The sequence below is a fragment of the Artibeus jamaicensis genome, unplaced genomic scaffold (assembly GCF_021234435.1).
Source record: "Artibeus jamaicensis isolate MK-2021 breed Jamaican fruit bat unplaced genomic scaffold, CSHL_Jam_final contig_685, whole genome shotgun sequence".
Taxonomy (NCBI): Eukaryota; Metazoa; Chordata; class Mammalia; order Chiroptera; family Phyllostomidae; genus Artibeus; species Artibeus jamaicensis.
In genome coordinates, this window is record NW_026521924.1 from 21,750,863 (window position 1) to 21,771,525 (window position 20,663).

General features: G+C 42.6%; 1 long non-coding RNA gene across 2 annotated transcripts in view; it reads right to left on the reverse strand.

The window, feature by feature from the left end:
* Positions 1-5,270: 5,270 nt before the first annotated feature.
* LOC128628313 (uncharacterized) overlaps positions 5,271-20,663 on the reverse strand; it is a 75,275-nt gene continuing 59,882 nt past the window's right edge. The window contains exons 3-4 of one of the 2 annotated variants that reach the window (XR_008392666.1): positions 6,730-6,944; positions 5,271-5,404 (exon numbers count right to left, since the gene is read on the reverse strand). This is a non-coding gene — a long non-coding RNA (uncharacterized LOC128628313). The remainder of the gene's footprint in view (positions 5,405-6,729; positions 6,945-20,663) is intronic. The other variant, XR_008392667.1, reaches the window with a different exon arrangement.

Consider the following 20,663-nt stretch of genomic DNA (forward strand, 5'->3'; position numbering starts at 1 on the left):
GGATTAGACTTTCTCTTTAAAAGGACACTTGAGCTGCCCTGAAGGGAAGTTCTGAGATGAAAAGAAACCCCTCCCCCACAATTGTTCTGCAGCTGTTTGAGCTGGTCTCAACCCTCAAATCATGCCAAATCAAACTTCTGGCTGAGTCTGAGACACCTCTGTTCACTGGCTAGTGGAGAAAGCAAGACTGGCTTCTCACCTTGCCACTATGTCGGGCAAGAAGTGGGGGGCCATTGTTCAGGGAAAGCTTTCTGGAAAAGATCACAGACCAGTAAAGCGGCAATGCCTAGCAGCAATGTACCCACCCCTCTGGCCTAGAGTGTCGGAGTTTCTTTAAGAACTAAGTGGCTTGTTCTTGGCTGGAACAGATGGTCTTCTAACTGGAACAGGGGGAATCTACCTAGACAGCAGTAAAAAGTTACAACTAACATAATAAATTAAAAGCAGGAGAGGTGGACAAGTCCTCTACAAATTGGGATCTGATGTTGAAGCATCAACGTTCCCCTGCCCTGCGGAGGGATCCTGGCTCTTTCAGTGAAGTGGGCAAAGCTGGGCTCGCCCTGGGAGTGGGAGAGATGCAAAGACAAGAGGACAGAAGAGGAAGCAAAGGGCAGGGCAGCCTCTGCTCAGGGCGGTGAATCCATAGGAACAGTGAAGGGTGTAAATCGTGGATGCCATTTGGGTTTGTAGGTAGAGTCTTTTGCTTTCATCCCAGGATTTCAAAGCCCCTCGCAGCCATTAATTAGTTGTGAGCAATTCAGCCCTGTCAACTTTTCACACGTAATCAAGGGCTGATATATATCACCCCAAGGGATCTAATGGATAATTCCTCTGCACTCTCTCTCCCTTTATCCTTCTCCCAGGCCAGTTTTTATTTCAAGCCCACTCCCGCTGTTTTTTTTTTCTCTCTTACAGCATTTGATGCCCTTGCTGTCACCTCGCAGTTCCTTTTCTCTCTCCTCTCCCAAGTATTCCTTTCCTTCTCAGCTCCCTAGACAGTGCTGGGGGAATTTGAGGCCAGGGTACAGGAGTCTGTGAGTCTCAGGCTTTCACAGTGAAAGGCCCAAATGAAGATGTGTTCAAGGTCATGGTTTTCCATTTCTCAAGGGAGATGTTGGCCTGTGAGTAATTTGTCTGTGACTGCTACTCAGCAGTCGGAGGAACCACTGCCAGGTGCAGGCCTCGGTGGAGCAGTTCGTCCCCCAATCTTGGACAGGCCCGATTGCGAAGGAAAGTGGAAATACAGCTCTGTGTCTTTAAATTGGCTCAAGCCCTTCTCATGCCCTCAGTAAAGTCCAAGTTCTATTCCATTGGGATAAATCACTCGGAACAGGAATGGTAAATCTACTGTACATGTGTTGTCACTCCGATCTCCACACCCAGGCAGAAATCAATAATCAATAAGTGAGCATCGTACATTCCTCTCCCCATCCCACAACCAACCTCAGATCCAGAATTCCTCTCGAAAGAGGGACCCTATTTTCCTTTGCCACGGACCCTCATAATCGCTGCTCACCCATTTCATTTCCCTTTTTTATTTTGCCCATTCCTTTTATTTTGTTTTTAAGTTTAAACTTTATTATTTGTATATCTTCTACTATAGTATGTAATACCTTTTAATATAATGTTTAATGTTCACAGTTTTATACATTATGTAACATAGTTATAGAATGAATATCCATTACCCTACTAACAAAAAATAAGATATAAAATATCACCAAGATTTGCACTTATCAAAAGGTTTCTCTCCATCTCACTCTACCTTTAAGTGTATAATGTTTAATACTTACAGTTTTATACATTAGAAAACATAGCTGTAGAATTGTTACCGAACAAGAGGTCCAAGGGAGGGGCAATACAATATTTGGCCCACCTAAGGATGCCAAAAACTGCTACAGAACAGGGGCCCCTCCCAAGGACAGAATACTAATATCTACTGGGCTCTTCTGTCCACCGCCAATTGGAAAGACATCTATCAATGCCAGAGACTTGTGAAAAGGAAACAAAATGTTTATTTAATGCTATTCAGGCCTAACGCCTCCACTAAAATATTAAAATCCTTTAGGGTATACACCTACACACACACACACAGCTCTCCTTTCTCCCACTGTCCCAACTCCGGGTACCGTAAATCAGGAAAAGAGCACACGTCTGTTTTTCAAGCCGCTGGCACCATCAGCTGTGTCACTGTGCAGGATCTCGAGTTAATCCAAAGTACTGTAGTACCCTTTCATGGTCCACTGGCAATAGTTCTTTGTACCCAGTTCCAGTCAAAGTCTCTCCTGCTTTCCAGGCCACACGGCCAAATGAAGCATCCCAAAGCCGCGTGGGCCTCTTCTACCAAAGCTGCAGGGGTTCGCACTCCACCAAAAGCATGTGGCTTTCTTCTTCACCTGACTACAGGGACCTCCATTCTGGCAAAGCTGCATGGTTTTCCCTTTCACCTCACCAACAGGGGGTCCTCACTCTGCTGAAACCGTGTGGCTCTCCCCTACCTGACTGCCGGGGTCTGCTCTCTCTTCAACTGGCCAAGAGGGGACTCTTACTTTGCTGAAATCACGTGGCTCTCTTTTTCATCTGGCTGAAGGGTCCCCATTCTGCCCCAAACCTCGTGGCTCTCTCCTCACCTGGGCTGTTATTCCCTCACATCCCGGAGCCAATCTTTTCCAAGCTCTCACACAGGCACCCTCCCTCAGGGAAGAAGCCCCTAGTTCCATCCTGGGTAGAAGCCACTCCCTTCTCCTTGGCTCAAAACTTGGCCACAGCTATTTAACATATCTATGAAGCCAGTTAAAGGTTATAAATATGTTAAATAATCATCCTAGAGGTTAGCTACAAAACTGTTGCTATGCAAAACAGCTCTCAATGGCCCTGGCTCTATTTGTCTCTTCCCCCTGGGCACAAGGTGGGGGTCGGGGGGAGGACATCTTATATGTCTCTCCAATATCCCTATACACTTTGAATTCTGGACACTATTCCAAATCTTTTTTTTGCCCCCCCCCTTGGCTGCACCCTATATCAGAATGAATGTCCATTAAGTTACTAAACGAAAATGAGAAGTAAAATATTACCAAGATTTGCATTTATCAAAGGGTTTCTTTCCATCTCACTCCTCTGCCTCCGTCCATGAATTAACTACCATCTGAATTTTGTGTTGGTCATACTCTTACTATTTATATGCATACATAATTGTATCACAGAAGTATATATTCTTAAACAATGTATATATATATTTTAAGTTTGCTTTGCTTCCAAGCTTTCAGGAACATATACACTATTTTAGATATAGCAATGGCTCATATATTTTTATGGATGAAAACTTACAGTTGTGTCCAACCTTTTGGTGTGTCTGTGCCACACCGGAAGAAGAAGAGTTGTGTTAGACCACATATCAGTACACTGCAACATGTAATCACAAAAAAATCTCCTGATGTTTTGAGTAAATTTGTGATTTTGTGTTGAGCCGCATTTACAGCCATTCTGGCCTGCACGCAGCCTGCCGGCTGCAGGTTGGACACCCTGATGCAAAGTATTCCACTATGTAAACGAAACTCAATTTTTCCAGATGCTATTAGTATTATTAGGCTTTTCCAATCATATCTGCTGTGATATTATAATTTAGAATAAGAAATATGTATATTTGGTCTTTGCCCATGATTCCTGGCACACAGCTCACAAAACCCTTGGAATTTCCTGAGGAGACCAATCAAGTTGTCTTTTATTATGTTAATGAGATGACTTTTGAAAGGTTGATGCCAGGAGCAGCAAGCACTTGATCGAAAGTTGGAACTTTCAGTCCCACTAGGTTGCCACCCACTTCTCCCCCAAACCTCTGGAGGGGAAGAGGGGCTGGAACCTGAATCAATTGTCGATGGTTAATCATTTAACCAGTTGTATCTAAGTAACGAAGTTGTTATAAAACCCCAAAAGGACAGAGCTTCTGGGTTCACAAACACAGGGAGATTCAGGAAAAATGGCACACCTGGCCAGGTCATGGAAGCCCCTTGCCACATACTTTGCCCTATGTATCTCTTCCATCTATTAACAGTTCTTCCTGAGTTATAAACTGGTGATCTAGTCAGTAAAATGTTTCTCCCCATTCTGTGAGCAGCTCTAACAAATTAATCAAACCCCGGAGAGGAGGGTGGCCTGGGAACCTCCAATCCTGGTCAGTCAGAAGCATAAACGACAACCTGAGATGTGACTAGAATCTGAAGTGGAGGGGGAGGGGGTGTAGGAAACACTTGTGGGATGAACCCTTAGCCTGAGATTCCACCTCAGATCGAAAGTGTCAGAATTGAGTTGAATTCTAGGATCCCCAGCTGGTGTCCCAAGAATTGTTTGGTGGTGTGGGGGAAATTCCTCAACACGCACATTGGAAGTGGGTCCAAGAACCTAAAAGACCTGCTGTGAAAATCCTCAAACATTTTTCATGGTTCCAACATACAAGGTTATGTTTAAGGTTCTAAAATTTGTGAAGTTTCAAATTGACCAGAATGTTTGCTCTTTTCGTGTGTTTTTCCTTTGTTTTGTGTTTTTCTATACTGGTTTAGAATTTATATACTTCATTTCTAAGTTTTTAATGATTACTTACTTGGAATTTTAACATGTATTTAACTATTTAAATATTAAAGGTAACCAATATGTTAAATTATTGTAATTAAAGGATCTTGGAACTCTTATAATTCAGCCATTGCCCTCTCAAGTTAAATACTACTCTTGTCCACTATTTAAACTTTGCCCTTTTAAACCCATTAATGAAATATTATTTTATTATTATCGTATGGAGATAATCATTGCTTATATTTACATACATACTTATTGTTTTATTTGTTCACTATTATTACATCTTCCTCCAAAGTCTTTTGGAAATGTTTTCCCCTAAAGTGCATTCTTTATCAATTCCATTACTCTCAGTGTATCAGCAGTAAACTCCCTCAGTTGTCTGTAAATATGTGTATTCCAAACACAAAAATCAAGGCAGAGCTTGATATTTAAACAAGAGAATAAGATACAATGAAAATAATGCCATTTAAAATAAGAAGACTGGGCTTAGGTTTAAGTTTGTCCCTTTTTTGGCTTTGGATAAATTATTCAGTGATATTCATGAGTGCATGTGTGAAATAAACATATGGTGTATGTCTGCTAATTGCTTGGTTCTGTCCTAGATTGTTCACGATTAAAAACAGGAAGTACGGTTTCTGGCTACAGTGAGCTCTAGAAGGAAATTCAATCACATTAGTCAGATAGATAAAAGATAATTCTGCAAATGGAGAAATAAGAAAATGTATTTATAATTTCTGCAAAAACATCCATGGGGACATCCATCTGGGTTTGGTTTGCAGAGAGGTTGGTGAGATTTGGCTTCCTGAAGGCCATGTGAGTAGGAGTTGGAAAGGTATTCCTGGAAGAGGAAAAAAGAGGGAAGAAAAAGAGAGAAAAGACTCAGTAACAAAAATTAGAAAGACATGCATAGTTAATTAATAACATAAAAATGGAGCAGAAGTTTGAGGTAGGAGGCTGTTAGAGAGGAGGTTGGAGGTTTAAGAATGGACAGGTCAGGAAGGGTCATCGATGCTGTGCCAAAGTGTTTGGACTTTACCTCGTGGGTCAGGAAGGCTCATTACAGAGGTGAAATGGTAATGGCAAGGTCATGTTTGTGTTTCAGATGGCTGACTCCAGTGAGTGTGAAGAGGCCAGATGGGGGTTGGGGAAGAAAGACTGGTTTCCCATCTGGCTCTGAAACCATTTTATAATACAGGCAAAAGCTGATAAAGACTTTAAATGAATCAGTGATATTACTGATGGACAAGAAGTTTCCTGATTTAAAAACAAAGATACGTAAGCTTCAGGGTTAAAATCATATGAGCAATGAATAAAGGGGAGAAGAAGGAGTGAAGAAAAATCTATTGATTTCTAGCTCTGCTGTTGGGTAGATGGGACAGCCACTAACTCACCCACTAAGGAAATTTAGAAAGAAATGCAGCTTTAAAGCAAAGGAATAAAGTTAGTTTTGGAACATCTTGGGTTTTAAAGTTAAACATCTTTGGACATTAAAGTTGAAAATCTTGAAATTCTTGTCTCCAAGACTTTAGTTTTCTGAAACAGAAAGCCGTAACATTAGCCCATCCAAGGGTACAGCTATGGCATAGGAGGGTAAGAGATTATTGGAATTGTAAATTGTTGATGGATACTCCCCATGAGAGGCTCTGTGGAAGCAAAAGGCATAGCTTGGGCTCTCTGAGCTCTTAGAACCAACAGGGCAAGGAAGGAGGTATTTTAATGGCCAACACAGATGTAATATTTTTTCTCCCATAGTTTCTTGTCTCTGAGAAATGAGTCTCATTCACCTGAGATGTCCCAACTTAAGATGTCTTCCATTACATGCACTGTGATCTGAGGTGGTACATGCTTTATCAGGCATTTGGACAGGCAGAAACTTTACCTGCAGCGGTGATAACCAGAGTTCGTGAGGAGTCTTCACGCATATGCTTGGGAATGGTGTGTGGTTGATAAAACAGAGCCAAGGAAATATTTTAAACACTCGCTTTGACATTCCTACAATGCCTCTAGTCAGTCCCTTGTCATGAGAACAATTCCAGCCATTCTCTCTGAAGCATAGAATATATCCAGTTAATCAATAAATACATCTCCCCAACTCCTGAGCACATGGGAAGTTCCCCAGAACCCCTTTTTTGTTATATTATCTGTATGCTCATCAGACTTTACCTGAAAGCCTTCTTTCATCCAGAGTTTCTTCCTATTCAATTATTCAAGGCTTAGAAAAACGGGGCTGTCTATCTTTCCTCAGGAGCAGGAACCCAACTTAATAGTCTTTTGGATCTTCACTGCCATTGAAGCATCACCTCCGAGAAAATCTCTGTATGTCCAAGGTCATCCTTAGAAACATTTCTCTGGCAGGTCCAAGGACTCTCATCCTTTACCTTTTGGGAAATGCAATATGAATTGGGAATTTTGATGCCCCAATTGATGTTTTATCTGACCAGCCTCCAAGCAAGGATTTATCCTCTTAAATATTGTGCTTTGATAAAAGTTCTGCTCAGGATCTGTGATTATTAGAGTTTTTAACACGGTACTTCATAAGCCATTACATAAAACACTAATTATCCAATATTTCTATCAGCAGGGTCTCTTGTACTAATTAAATTAACACTGAAAACTGCTAACAACATTGATTAAGAGTTCAAAGCACTGTATAACAGTAACAATTAGAACAAAAATTACATCTACTTCTCTTTTATCCCAGGAGATTAATTATCATCATTTCCTAATAATGAAGGCTCTCACTGGAGACTAAAGGCTTTTGTGATTTGTCCCCATTTTGGCTCCCATGTAGAGTCTCATTTGGGGAGGGCAATCTTCAGTTTCAAACTTGGCTTTATATCTGGTTGAACTCATTCAAGCTATAGCCCTGCCACTTAGCAGATGTGTAATCCTGAGCAAAGTAATAACTTCTAGGGGCTCAGTTTCCTTTTCTGTACTTTGTTGATCAAAACTGTTCCCATCATTAAGACTGTGACAATCATTATATGAGAAAAGTCCTGTAAAAGTGTTAGATCTGAGCCTGGCACATGAAAAGGTTTTCATATGAAGCCTTCTTTCCAATTCTCTTTCCATCAGAGGCTCCAAGAATTTCCTTCTAACCCAGCCTTTTCTAAACCAGTCTATGCCCTGCAAGCCCTAAATCCTCCCAACTCCTCCACTTCTGCCCTCGGCTCCTGCCTGGTCCCACCATCCTCAGATACCCTGTGTGCAGCACACACCTCTCTCTCTCACTCCAGCTCAGCTTCCCTTTCTAGGCTTCTCTGCTCACCCCTCCCACATGCCTAGGCCCTAGAACCTAAGCCCTCCATCTAATGGACCTTCTTGCTCAGCCTCAATATTTGCTTTCCGATACATTGGATTTATAGAGTGTTTGCCTGAATTAAAATGAGAAATTTTAGAGCAAACTGAGGCTTCTCAGCTGCTAAGCTCCATCATGTACTTTAAATAAAGAAGGGGGGGAGTGTGTGTGGATGGGCGCTGGACGCATCCACCGAGCCCCGGAATTACCGTTTCATCCCAGGCTGCTCCCCTTCCAACCCAGCTGGTGCCTCCCTGGCCCCACTCACCTCCCCCAGCTAAGTTAACAAAGCAGTTACCGCTCATCCGCAGAGCTCCCTCTAATCGACTCTCAGTGAAATAATATTTGCTTTCCATGCCTACTTTGAATCCCACTCACTTTGTTAAGAGATTGCCTCTGGCTGTCTCCACTGGCCTAATCTAATAGTTTCTAGTTTGTACAAGCAAAGTGTTTTCAACCACCTATATAAATAACTTAAGGAGAGGAGGACACTTGTGCAGCCCTGGTGCAGGTCTATAGGACATGACAGATCCCAAAATGACACCACGGCTGAGTTCGTGGGAGAGCCCCCCCTTGCTGAGTGCAAGCAATTATCATACGGTATCAGGCCGAAAGGACATTCTGTCTTCCTATGGAAAGGCTGAAGGGAAAAGACATTCTTGCCTGGTTTCTCCAATGCAGGAGACCATCCAAAGGGCCTCTACCTTCTCTGTACCTCTGCACGCTACTCAAGTCCATGGAGCAGGGCAGCCAGAGCAAAGTAGTGTGAGGTGAGAAAAGCTGAATCAAGCCATTTTTTTTTTTTGCTGTAAAATATGTAATGCAATCAACTTTACTTTTTAAAAAATTGTGGTAAAATACACATAACATAAGATTCACCATCTTAGCCATTTTTAGGTGTACAGTTCAATAATGACATTAATATAATTCACATTGTTGTGAAACCAATGTCCAGAAGTTTTCCATTTTGCGAAACTGAAACTCTATACCCATTAAACAATAGCTTCTCATTCCCGTCTTTCCCCAGCCTCTGTCAACCACCATTCTAACTTCTGTTTCTGTGAATTTGACCACTCTAGGTAATTCATGTAAATGGAATCAAATGGTATTGGTCTTTTTGTGACCAACCTATTTCATTTAGCATAATGTCTTCAAGGTCCATACATTTTGTACCATGTGTCAAATCTTCCTTCTTTCTTAAGGCCAAATAATATTTCATTCTATGTACACACCATGTTTTGTTTATCCGTTCACTCATCAGACACTTGGATTACTTCCATATCTTGGCTGTTACAAATAATGATGTTGTGAACATAAACATACAGAAGTCTCTTTGAGACCTTGCTTTCAATTCTTCTGGATGATACTCAGAAGTGGAATTTCTGGACCATATGGTAACTCTATTTTTAACTTTCTGAGGAACTACCATACTGTTTTCCATAGCAGCAGCACCATTTTCCATTCCTACCACCAGTGTGCAAGGATTCCAATTTATTCACATCTTCCCAACACTTATTTTATGTTTGTTTGCTTTGTTAGCAAACCTCATGGGTATGCATAAAGTATATATTTTTTAATATATATATTTTAAAAGTATAATAAAAAGTAAGTATATATTTTAATATACTTACTTAAGTATATTAAGTAAGAAAAATCAAAATCAGGTCAGGTTGGGGATAGAGTTTCTAATTGAAGTGAAGGGACATTTCTCCCTGTGGATGGAGTTATCTTCTAAGACAGGGGTTGGCACATTGCCGCCACAGCAGCCTATTCTAGTAAGTAAAGTTTTATTGGGATGCAGCCATGCTCATTTTCTTGCCTATCGTCTATGGCTATGTTCACACAGCCAGAGCAGAGCACAGAAGTTACAACAGAGACTGGTTGTGGCACACAAATCCTGAGGATTTAACATCTGGTCTTTGACAGGAAAGGTTTGCCAACCCCTGTTCTGAAACTGGGATGTGTCATGAACCCCTTATCAGCACTGCCATGTGCAGAGTGTGGGAGGGTAGGAGAGCTTCACTGAGTCCAGCTGAGCATGGAATGAAGGTTTCTTGGTGAGCTGGAGCTTGGGCTGGGCCAGAGAAAGTATCAGGATTGGGGGGGGCAGAGAGAAGCAGGACTGGCCCTTTGGGGTTTGGGGGAGATGGCCTGCATCAACATTCAGAGCCAGCAGCTCTTGGTTTAAAATTGAAGAACTGTAGAGAGCTTAGGGACGGTGTCTGGGACAGGATGGGGACAAGACCACAAACACACACTGGAGTCCGGTCATGGGGAGCAAATGATGTAGTATTAGGCATTTGGGTTTGGCCTTGAGAGTAATAGAGTGCCCTGGAAGTTTTTATGACCTAGGAATTAGATGTGACCACATTCTCACTTTGGTCACCCTCCCTTCTGAAGATCAAGAGACAGTGGGTCAAACCTCCATCCAAAATTGGATGGCCGGTCCAGTGTCCCTTCCAGTCCCTTAGACATCCTTGGGTTCAGGAATTTAAGTGTCTTGACTTTTCCGAGCCATTTGGACACTCAGTTTCTGCCTCCACTAAATAAGTTTAGTTTGCATATAGGGTGGGGCAAACCAAGGTTTACAGTCGTTTGTATGGAAAATAACACAACAGTTAATAAATAATAATGCAAGTATATACTGTGTTTCCCATACTCACAACTAAACCTACCTTTGCCCCGCCCTGTGTAATCTTACATGCTACATGTTTAATCCACTTTTTCACATGGCAGCACCCCACTTTGGACATTGCCATGCCCTCAGTTCTTTCGCTCCCCCAAAATATTATGTGCCCAACTCACAGCTGTATAATAATGACAGCACAATAGTAACATTAATAATAATAATATCAACAGTATTGCCAGTAGCCGTTCCAAAGATTTTACATATTAACTCACTTTCAACAAACAGATGTTTGTTGTGTTTACCTAAATAACACTGAAAAACCACTTACATTGAATATTAGACAATTTGAGCATATTTTTCAAGAGGAACTTAGCATGCTGCGTGCCTGATATTTCTCCTAGATCTCTTCTCTGCTCTTACATTTGCCCCTCTCCTTTTCCCTCTCTCAGAGATTACCTAAATCCTGTTACTATCTCATCAAGAGGATCTGAGCTCTTTTTGTATATCACAGTTTCCTCCAACAGCAGGCCTGGGGTCTTACTTTCCATATCTAAACCCAGACCTGTCAATCTGTCCTCAGTCTCCAAATACCCCTTTAAAGGTAGGCCCGGGAACCAGCTGGATGATGACAAATGTGACCCTCTCCTCCTTATGTAATAGGAGCAAGACTTTAGGAGGGTACATTTTCCAGGGTACATGATAAGCATTAGAAGCTAAAAGCAGAGACTCTGTGATGACTGTGCTATCAATGAGAAAGCAAGTTTTAGGCTTCTGCCAAATGGAGGGAAGGGTTGGAGAGAACGAGAAGAATCCAGTCAGTATTGAATACACACTGTGTGTCCCAGTCACTGTGCTTTGTATGATCATTCTGTCTTCAAGAAAACCCCATGGGGTCTGTAGTATTAATCAAGTAGTTCAGGTGAATACACTAAGGATCACAGATCTTGAGAGATTTACCCAAAGTCACACATGAAGTTAGCAAAAGACTAGAGATTTCAGTCTTTGCTCTCTCCTGTATCATGCTCCTTTATCTAGGTACATAAGAAAGAGGTTGATTAAAGGCTTAAAGGGTGAGCCTTAACTTGCTCTGGCTGTTCTTTGTGACCCTTCAATTGCAAACACCAAGATCTCTTATTCTCCATGTCTGACTCTAATTTTCAATCACTCTCATTCTGTAGAAGTGAGTATATCAACCCTCCAATGGGACTTAATTGCAACATCTGTTTTTTTCTAATTTCCCTTTTAAAAATCAATAAATGGTTAGTGATGCTGTTAATAAAGTGGAAGCAGATTTCTTCCTGTTATGAAATTGATACTTGTAGCATTTATCAAGCCAAAAAAAATCCCAGTTTGTGAAATCATAAATTCTTGGGTTTAAATACCTGCGATCTGAAGAGAAGGCAATGTGAATAATGCAGGATGGTTCTTGCACAAGGGTCGAAAAGTCCTGAAATCAAGTTCTAACTGCACCACTTCTTACTTCAAAGGATTTTTTGAAGACCAGTTGAATTAGGTCCTTAAAAGCACAATATCTGCTCCTGATAAGTAGGAGGTGCTGCACTGGGGTTAGTCACAGATGCAGGTGAACTGGTCCCCGTCTGTGACACCTCGCTCCTTGGGTGTGCAGATTGTCTCTTCCCTTCCACGCACTTCTATTCGGTTCCAGCCCTAAGTTACACCTGCTCCTACCGCACCTCAACCTCTAGACTAGCAGCCATCGTCAGTCCCTCAACCTTCTTCCCCAGGTTGTTCGCTTTCCCTGAACTCAAGGCATGACTTCAGGAAAATCATTTTCCTTCTCACTATTTTAATACTCCTCCCTGTTCACATTTGTTATTTCACCAATGGTGACAGCCCAGAAAGGATTTTATAAATCCCCATATCTAACTTCTGACCTTCCTGAAACAACTCCTGAGTCATCATGAGAGTTTTTAATTCCAATCATGAGTAAAGAAACACCTTTGGGGGGCAGATGATTTTTGTAAACTAGTCTTAGAGAAATGCATGACTTCTAATGAGATGGCAGATATATCAATTCCAAAAGCAATGTCAGATGATTTTGAAGAACCAAGTTCTCCTTTATTTTGGAGAGCCCCTCAGCCACACCTGGAGAAGGATGTGTGGGTATCAGAATTGGATCATCCAGCAAGATCCTTCCAAGATGACCAGACCTAGGAGGAAATGGGGCAAGAAGAGCCAGGTGAGATCAGAAGCCACAGACCTTGGTGGCAATAGGGCTCTTCCACAGAGTCATGAGAAAAGCATTTTCGTGACCGATGCATGGGAGGATGAGGTGTAGTGGTAAGGTTTATTGGAGTAGAAATAAAAGACTGCCCTCAGGTGCCCCATGTCTCATTTCTGTGCTGCTGTGGTAGAAGTCCACCCTTGTCTTCACCAAGCCCAGAAGAACAGCCAGAGTCCCAAAATTGTGTGTCATTGCTTCAGTCTATGCCAATGCTTAGTCCAGTTCAGTCTCTGTCCCCACATGTGATGCACACACTGGTCTGCAGTGTCCGAGTCATTATGGATGAAATGAGACATTTACATGGACTACCAAGTCTGGTGGAGGAAAAGGGACAGCACAGCTTTTCTCTCAAGAGGAGCAAAAGCCATGGCCTTTGCTGTGACCGGCCTTTATTGAGTTTCTCAACATGATGGTCCTCATTTACTGTGCACAGGTTGCTTTAGGTGATTACCTTTTACAGAAAACAATGGAGAGGATGCCAGTAATCACAGAACAAAGAGGGATATTTGCAAATGAAAAGGGCAAAAGTGGTTGAACTGGTTACACTGGTCCTTGGAAGGTTTAGCATGGTTTTTAAGAAGTTACTCTGCAGTAAATGTTTGCCACTGGGGGCTGGGCCCACACCATGCAGAATGGTCTCCTACACATATGTCAAGCTTAGTCTCTGCTCCCAGCTGTGTTGCAGCCGTCTCTGCATTGCTGTACCCAAGCCAGCACTTGGGCCTGTACTTGGGCCTACACTTGGAGCCCATGCTTGGACCCACGCTGCTGCCACACCCACGAGGCTGCTATGCAGAGAGAACATGCGAACAAATGAGTGAGCGCATGCTACCGAGAGAGTTCTTTGTTAAGTTTTGATTGTATTATCTCAGGCTTGGGCAAAAACAGGCACTCTTTTATACTAACCAATTTCTTTCCCAATCCTTCATGAACATCTGTTGGGCCCCCCTCAAAACCAATCTGATCCTTTTCCCGGGCTAGATTCCTCCTCCTGATGTTCATCATCTTGGTTTCTACTGCACATACCTCAGAAGAGGAATTTCTCCTCTTCTCCTCCTGATAATCATGTTACTGGGCAGGCTAATACCTCGGGAGATTTTACCTGTACACTTCAAGGCTTAAGTCCCAAGGCCATAGTTGCAGTTTTCCCCTGGAGAAGCTGTGAATGTTATAGTTTCCTAGTAAATCAGGCTTAATATCCAATTCAGCTCCCTAGTAATCAGATGTTAAGCCTAATCTACTAGGTTTAACGTCTGACCACCCATTATTAATAACGAGCTAACGACCTATACTAACACTGGGACCATGCAGCATACTGGAGAAGTAAGTAAGACACAGCACTGGCCACAGAGGGTGAAGCAAGGATGAGACAGCTTTTATGTTTCCTTTTCTTCTATGGTTAGAGTGAAATATGACATGCTCCCTCAGAAGTCCCTTTCCTTACCTGCTGCAGTTCAGACAACGAACCCCCAAGACAACTGATGTCCAGGGAAGGACTTTGTTTTTGCTGTTCTGCAGAGGATCAGACAAAGGCAGACCAAATCTTTCCTGGTCTTCTTCTCCACAAGGAAGGCACCTCTGAGTTAGCCTCTAGGCTATTGACTGGAAGAAAGTTGGGAGACACCTGCTTTCTCCCCACTTGTAATCTACTGTTTTATGTGTGGGAGGGGAAGGAAGTAGAAAAATATTGCCCAAATGCTGCTGAGCAGGAGATTGAATTTACTGAGCTCCAAGGATGCATCTGTGATGTTGTAGATGAAGCAAGAAATACATATTGTTTTCCTTTATGCCCAGTTCTGGTGCAAAGCTCCTAATACTCTTGTAATTTCCTGAATGATCAAGGTGAAAGCATTTTTTGTTATAATATTTGGGTTAATTCCTGGTTCTTGACACAAGAGCTTCTAAGACCCTTGGAATCTCTAGGGTGATGAGTATTTTTTTGTACATTAATGAGATGACAGGTGACTGGGGGTCCCTCACTTCAGGATGGAAACTGTCCCCAGAAAGACCAAGTCATAATTAAAGGGTTGAAATTTTCAGCCTGAACCCCTGAGCTCTAGGGAATGAAAAAGGGCCAAGGATTGAGTTTCTTTGCCAATGCCCAATGATTTAAGCAATTATGTCTATGTAATAGAACCTGCACAAACACTCTAAACAAAGAGTTTTGAGAGCTTCTGGATTGGTGGACACATCAAGGTTCTGGGAAGGTCCAAAAAATGTCATGGAAGTTCCCTGCCCCTCTCTCGATGCCTTGCCATAAGCATCTCTTCTATTTGACTGTCCATGAATTATGTCCTTACAAACTGGTAACAGTAAACTATGTTTCTTAGTTCTGTGAGCTGTTCTAGCAAATAAGTGAACCCAAGGATGGGGATTGTAGGGACCATGTCTCCCTGACTTTATAGTTGGTCAGTCAGAAGTACGTGCAGCCAAGACTTGTGATTGGCATCCAAATTGAGGACAGTCTGTGAGACTGAGCCCTTTTCTGTGGTGCCTGTACTGACTCTGCATAGTTAGTGTCAGAACTGAGCTGAGTTGTAGGACACCCAGTTGATGTCTAGAGAATTGGCTGGGGTGAGAAAAAAGCCCACACCTTTGGTGTCAGAGGTGGTGCTGTAAAAAACAGATAGTAGTATTGATACAGGGTGCAGCCGGGGGGGGGGGGCCCAAAAAAGATTTGGAATGGTGTCGAGAATTCAAAGTGTATAGGAATATTGGAGAGACATATAAGATGTCCTCAACCGCCAGGGTGGAAGGGATGAATAGAGCCAGGGCCATTGAGAGCTGTTTTGCATAGCAATAGTTTTGCAGCTAACCTATCTATAACCTTTAACTGGTTTCATAGATATGTTAAATAGCTGTGGCCAAGTTTGGAGCCAGGGAGAAGGGAGTAGCTGGGACTGAGGATGGTAACAAGGGGTTGCACTCCTGAGTGAGGGTGCCGGTGTGTGGGAGCTTGGAAAAGACTGGCTCCGGGACATGAGGCGTTAACTGCCCAGGTGAGGAGAGAACCACATCGTTTCAGCAGAGTGAGGACCCCATCTTGGTGAGGTGAAAGAGGGAGCCACGTGGTTTTGGCGGAGTGTGGACCCCCTCTTTCCCAGGTGAAAGGGAAAAACCACGCAGCTTTGCCAGAGTGGAGATCCCTGCAGCCAGGTGAAGAAGAAAGCCACATGCTTTTGGTGGAGTGCGGACTCCTGCAGCTTTGGTAGAAGAGGCCCACGCGGCTTTGGGGTGCCCCCTTTGACTGCGGGGCCTGAAAAGCAAGAGAGACTTTGACTGGAACTGGGTACAAAGGACTCTTGCCAGTGGACCATGAGAGGGTACCACAGTACTTTGGATTAACTCGAGATCCTGCACAGTGACACAGCTGACGGTGCCAGCAGCCTGCAAAACAGACGTGTGCTCTTTTCCTGATTTACGGTACCCGGAGTTGGGACAGTGGGAGAAGGGAGCGCTGTGTGGGTGTAGGTGTACAACCTAAAGGACTTTGACATTTTAGTGGTGGCGTTAGGCCTGAATAGCATTAAATAAACATTTTGTTTCCTTTTCACAAATCTCTGGCATTGATAGATGTCTTTCCAATTGGCGGTGGACAGAAGAGCCCAGTAGATATTAGTATTTTGTTTTTTTTGGGGGGGGCCCCTGTTGTACAGCAGTTTTCGGCATCCCTAGGTGGGCTGAATATTGTATTACCCCTCCCTCAGACCTCTTGTTCAGTAACAGTATTAATATAAAAGAAGGGAGATTCTAGAAAACCACCTTACAGAGTTAGTTATCCTTTGTCTTTTTAGAATCACTGGCTACAAATTCCCAGCATTTAAGAGGATTTCTTTCCCATACATCTTGGTTTCTTAAGGTGAAATGATTGTGTCAAACTGCCAGATGCCTTCAGCAAGGAAAGAGAAAAACAAAGGTGTGCTCCTGAGGATGAGCATGAATAAGCTAAGTGTTGGGAGTGGGGCATCACGTGCAAATGACATGCAAATGATGAAGAATCCCCAAGAAAAAAGGCACCACTGAGGACCAGAAATTTGTGCCTCCCTCTGCTCCCGTACTTGAACAAGAAATTCCAATAAGACTGTTTCTAAGAGTGCCTGTGTCCTCCTGATCACTCCTTGCCCAGTAGTCATGGGCAAATTTCTACGTTGATTTTAAAAAAAGTCTTAGTGGTTTGCTCAAAAGATTGTTTTCAAGGAACCCCTTTGACCTAGCAAGTGGGGTCTACTAGAGACCAATTCTTCCATGTCATCCATAAGTTTCTTTGCTCTAAGAACTGAATTTTTATTGCAACCATTTAGCCTTCTGTGTTCTGAGAACAGGACAAAGATATAAAGGAATAACCATTTCAAGTATTGAGGAAAGCAAGTGGTTCAATAAAGGAGGTGATCTCTGATGTGGGTATTGAATGGTGAGTGAGTATTAGCTGAACAGAAAGAGTAGATGAGTATTTCAGATGAAGGAGAGGCATTAATAAATGACATAAGAGTGTAGAGACACTATAGGCATCACTGGAATTCAATCTTACTGGAGATCAGTGGCCCTAGAGGCACCAGAGAGATGAGGCTAGAGAAGTCAGCATGAGCCAGATCACACAGGACCTTGTAATTGAAGGAAAAGAGTGTGGACATTATATCAGAACAATAAGGAGCCACCGACAGTTTTAGCAGAAGAACATGGTCAAGACAGTCCACCTGTGACTGTAGGGGCACATGTCTGGAAGCCAGAAGGATATTTAGTAGACTGTTGCTAGGTTCCAGGTAAAATGTGGTGTGGGTTAGGACCAAGGGGGTAACAGGTTGGAGAGTAGAAGATAGGCAAAAAAGATGGAAGAAAGATGAAAAATACAAGGATAAATGATTGCTTGGGTATATTGCTGAAGATGAAAGACAGTTGATAGAGACTTCCAAGATTGCTATCTTGTGAAGCAAGAGGAATAGACAAGAAAAGAACATGGGTGCTAGCAAAGAGGAAAAGATCAAAAGGTCCATCATTCCAGTTTTCCTTCTCTGTTCCCTCTCTTTCTCTACTTCTGCCTCTTTCCATACCACCCTCCCTGCAGGGCTGTGGCCCGTGTGAGGGGCTCTGCACATCAGTGCTTCTGTAATTAATGATGCTGAGTTAGAGGCAGTTTCCTGCTGCGATGGCTCCAGTCTTAGCCGCAAAGAATGATGGGATTTCCCCAAAGAGAGAAGCTTCAGTGAAAGGAGGAAATTCTGCATGGGGTCTGTGGGACTTTCAGAATTTTCTGGCCCACAAGTCCCTCTGTCAGGCCTTGGCATGTGATCAGTCAACTGAAAGCACAGAAGTCTCAAGACTTCCAGAAATCACAAGGAACAGCTCCAGAGAAGCCTTCTGGGTTGTCAGAAGTTTCTTCTTTGGTAATGGGATACAGTTCATTCTGAGACACAAACCCAGAAATTGACTATAGGGGACAAGAATGAGGAGAGGAAAAATTCCTCCCCAACACAATCCTTAGGACATGAGCATAGCGAGGAATGACATTTCCCTCTATGCTCTCCTGAAGTTTCAGAATTTCTATGCTGACCACAATTTGAAACAGCCACCCCAGCCCCCAGACTCCTTAGGTAGAAAGAAATAAAGTCACATGGCACCTTGGAGGAAGCAGAGTATATATTTTTTGCCCCATCTCAGACTCAGTCTGTGACTTTAAGCAATGCTTCTACTCTCTGAGCCTTGGTTTCTTTTTTGAATCTGCAAAATCAGGTAGTGATCTTTAGTTCACAGAGCAAAATGTAGACAAAATGAAAATACAGGACCTGGCAAAAAATAGGTGCTCACTAATTGCTAATTCAGTTATTCATTCAGTACACATTTACTCAGTGCCTACTGTGTGCCAGACACTGCACTTGGTACTTAGAAACAAAACAGAGGAAGATTCCTGTTTCTGTGGAACTTATATTCCAATGTGTATATGCAGGAGAGGAAGGAAGGCAGACACGATTTGACAAAAAATAAGTTGATTATCTGTTTTGTTAGAACATGGTAAGTTCTATGAAATCAATAAAAAGTAGAGGAAGGGTAAGGGAAGGATGACAGGAGTAACCCTGAACAAGAAATTTTATTTTTCTGAGGGTTTTGCTTCAACTATAAATCAGATACTGTAATACCTACCTACCATGGTATTTTGTAGCATAAATGAGTACAAATTACTTAGAACTGTATCTAAACCTTGTTAAATGCTCAAGAGTAATAATTTATATCATCATCACCATCATCACTTTGCAGGATTAGTGGATGGGATCAGGCTTTACTGAGAAGGGGACATTAGAGCAAAGATGGGAAGAGGTAAGGGAGTGAGCCATGGGTGTATCTGGGGAGAGCATTCTAAGCATGGGGACCATACAGTGCCAAGGCCCTGAGACAGGAATAGGGGTACCACAGAGGATGTGCTATTGGCAGTCTTCCACCTGACTCCATCAAGGGGATTGGAAGGGACTCAGATAATCAGTCCCGCGAAAAGAAGCTATGGAAGGGGAAGAAACAAACTGGAGGTGAGCAATGCTGGGAGAATTGAGGGCTGGAGAACTTGGCTATTGCCACAACAACAAAAAAAGGGAGAGAAGCAGCAAATCTCTCCTACCCCCACTTCTGTGAACTGAACACTGGAACTTGTAGCCCAGCTGGTTGTGGTGCAGCTTGCCTTCATGTTGATGCACTGAGGTTTCTGTTCAGGTGGGCGTGAGTGAATGTTTCTGGGGTGCCTCTCTAGGTATGAGGTTATGGGAGTGTATGAACATTTGTGTATCCTCTGTGTCAGTGTGCATCTTTGTATTCAGCTGTGTCTATCTGCTTGTTACTATGTACCAAGTAGTGTGTAGCTTTGTTTGGTTGTGTGAATGCGTCTGTGTCTCTGGCATGTGTGTGCATGCGTTTGGATGTGTGTGTTTATATATTTAGAGGAGTGTGTGTTTAGCGATTTGAAGTGAGACGGCTCTCTTCACTTGAAGAGATGTGTGTGATGGAAGGGGAAGAGGCAGAGTCACCATGCTTTATTTCATATCCATGCGTGATCCTCAACAATGACATGATTCACCATTGGGGTCTTCATGCTCTATCCCACCATCCTCTCAGAAATGCAGTATTTGTCAAATGCTAAATATACTTCAGTCTCAGACTTGCCAGAAATTTAAACAGTCATATTCCATGGCCTTAATGTGATATTAGGGTAATGAAGTCACTTCTTCATCCATATATCAAATTGTTAAGTATTTATAATGCAAGACCCCATGTTAAGTGCTGGGAATGCAAAGAAAATGGGCCATTGAAGGTTATAGGTTTTGGAGACAGGTTGGAGTTTGAGCCTCAGTTAATGTCCTTTACTGGCTACATGACCTGAGCAAGTTATTTTACTTTTCTAAGGATTTTACTTCACATGCAAGTCAGATACATTATCTACCTCATAGTGCTATTGTGAGAAATGATGAATGGAAATGTCCACAATGGGAGCTAGACCCCAACAGATGCTCAAGAATAAGTCATTACCATGGTCACTGGCATCATCACCATCATTTTCATTGTTACTGGTTATGGTTTCTTCCCTCACGTGTCACACTGTTAAGTGGAGCTTCCTTTGAACTCCACAGCCTCTGACCCCCAATCTCTACATGGCCTTTTTCCTACCTTCGCTGAAACCTGATGACCCACCAATCCGGTTTATTTTCCTCCCTGCACATACCCTTACCTGAAATTATATAATTTTTTCCGCTTTCTTGTTTATTTGCCCATCTACTCTAGTCAATGTAAGTTTCATGGGATAATAGTGACCTTATTTTGTTCATTTGCTCTGGGATCAGGTGAAAACTGTCTTCTGTGCCTAGACAATGCCTGGCATTAAGAATGCACTCAGTGAGCATATGTCAAATCAATACATGAATGAATGAATGAATGAATGAATGAACGAA